Genomic DNA, 2,500 nt, shown 5'->3' on the forward strand with positions numbered 1-2,500 from the left:
CTGGCGTTTCCCCCCTCTCATTCCCCCCTGCTCTGGCGTTTCCCCCCTCTCATTCCCCCCTGCTCTGGCGTTTCCCCCCTCTCATTCCCCCCCTGCTCTGACGTTTCCCCCCTCTCATTCCCCCCTGCTCTGACGTTTCCTCCTCTCATTCCCCCTGCTCTGACGTTTCCTCCTCTCATTCCCCCTGCTCTGACGTTTCCCCCCTCTCATTCCCCCTGCTCTGGCGTTTCCCCCCTCTCATTCCCCCCTGCTCTGACGTTTCCCCCTCTCATTCCCCCTGCTCTGGTGTTCCCCCCTCTCATTCCCCCTGCTCTGACGTGTTCCTCCTCTCATTCCCCCTGCTCTGGTGTTTCCCCCATTATGTTGATATGTGCCTATATGTATATTGTTGTCTCTATTGTACTATTATAGTATGTAGTAGTATATAGTGTCTATAGGACTATTAGTCTACTGGATGTTTACTACTACGTGTGTATTTGTTGATAGTACATCTGATTCTGAATGCTTACCAACTACAGAGCTTAACTTTCCGTAGCTTTTTGAAGGAAAGGTCCATGAGAACAGGCTGAATAGTTGTAGTTGTCTAACATGGAGCTGTATGTTCTGTTAGGGTTAGCAGTGTAAAAAGAAAGTATTTCTAAAGGACCTCAGACATCTGTGACTTCTGTCTCCGTCTTCACTGAGACAGGATCACACCAGAGTCAGTATAATCATACATAGTTCCTTTCACAGTGAAGCAGAGAGACAGGCCTCTCTCTGTCTCTCTCTCTCTGTCTCTCTCTCTGTCTCTCTCTCTCTCTCTCTCTCTCTGTCTCTGTCTCTCTCTCTCTCTCTCTGTCTCTCTCTCTCTCTCTCTCTCTCTGTCTCTCTCCCTCTCTCTGTCTCTCCGTATCTCTCTCTCTGTCTGTCTCTCTCTCTGTCTGTCTCTCTCTCTGTCTCTCCGTCTCCGTCTGTCTCTCCGTATCTCTCTTTCTCCGTCTCCCTCTCTCTCTCTGTCTGTCTCCCTCTCTCTCTCTGTCTCTCTCTCTCTCTCCGTCTCTCTGTCTCTCCGTACGTCTCTCTCTGTCTGTCTCTCTCTCTGTCTGTCTCTCTCTCTGTCTCTCCGTCTCCGTCTCTGTCTGTCTCTCCGTATCTCTCTCTCTCTCTGTCTCCCTCTCTCTCTCTGTCTCTCTCCGTCTCTCCGTCTGTCTCTCTCTCTCTCTGTCTCTCTCTCTCTCTCTCTCTATCTCTCTCTCTCTATCTGTCTCCCTCTCTCTCTCTGTCTCTCTCCGTCTCTCCGTCTGTCTCTCTCCCTCTCTCTGTCTCTCCCTCTCTCTGTCTCTCCCTCTCTCTCTCTCTCTCTCTCCCTCTCTCTCTCTGTCTCTCTCTCCCTCTCTCTCTCTCTCCGTCTCCGTCTCTCTCTCCGTCTCCGTCTCTGTCTGTCTCATTGTGAAAAGACTTTCAGAAACCTCTTTTCTTTCGCAGCGAGTGAAGAATGTGAGTCCAGACGTTTAAACTGTAAACAGTTTCAGAAACATTTGGGTGAACTCAGATAGAGGACTGCTCCTGGCTCAGTTTCAACGCCTGTCCAACGTTAACGTTACTGAAGTTGAACAGAAACACAGAGAAACTTTTCCAGTCGTCTCTCTCTGTGTCTCTGTGTCTCTCGTCTCATCTACATATCAACGGTTGCCGAGGCGGATTCTTGCCAGGGCTTTGGTTGGCATGGAGACGAGTACAATAGAGGACCGGGAGGCCCCCGGGGCCACAAAGGAGTCTGAGCAGGGAAGGAATGCAGTAAAGAGTACAGAGAACAGAGCGCTGTGATTGGGTGGTGAGACGGTCCATCTACCTGCCACGCTGGCGGGCAGCCAATGAGAACTGAGGGATGGATTAGTTGGGTTTTCAGATGGAGAGGAAACAAGCGAAATCTTGAAAAACAGTTTCTCGGTCTCTCTGGACCTTTTTATGACTTTTGCTCCCCGAAATATTTCAACGTTTTTCTATTTCTTCCCAGTAACTGTCACCGAAAAACGCCGCCTTCACACCGGCACCTGAAATCAGCTCCGTAACACGCAACGCGCCCCCCAGCGGACGGCGTACTACACCGCTGAAAGCATCGGAAGAGAGTAGAAAACAAATGGCCGAGAGACTAGAAGGACTCATGCTTCCTGTCGACCACGCAACGTTACATTTTTCTGGGTCAACATTTAAAATGAAACCATATTTATCGTGGTCGTCTCTTTAGCTTTGGTCGGGGTCTTTCTTGACACTTTTGTGGCTTTTCTTGATGTTTTTGTCGTCACGTTTTTTTCTCCATTTGTCACTTTTCCCGGCGTTTTTCAAGCATTTATGACGTTTTTGTCACTTTTTCCGACGTCTTTGTCGATTTCTTCGGCCCTTTACTTGGAGTTTTTGTTTTTTCCCCACGTTTTTGAAGCTTTTTTCACGACATTTCTGTCACTTTTTTCATATTTTTTTTTAAAAAAATGCTATAAAATTGAATAAAACCCCCAAATTC

The 2,500-nt window shown here is 48.4% G+C and overlaps 1 protein-coding gene across 2 annotated transcripts in view; it reads right to left on the reverse strand.

The window, feature by feature from the left end:
- thbs3a (thrombospondin 3a) overlaps window positions 1-2,500 on the reverse strand; it is a 39,383-nt gene that overhangs the window by 2,838 nt on the left and 34,045 nt on the right. The window lies entirely within an intron of this gene.

Source organism: Sander vitreus, unplaced genomic scaffold, assembly GCF_031162955.1.
Source record: "Sander vitreus isolate 19-12246 unplaced genomic scaffold, sanVit1 ctg201_0, whole genome shotgun sequence".
In the NCBI taxonomy this organism is placed as follows: domain Eukaryota; kingdom Metazoa; phylum Chordata; class Actinopteri; order Perciformes; family Percidae; genus Sander; species Sander vitreus.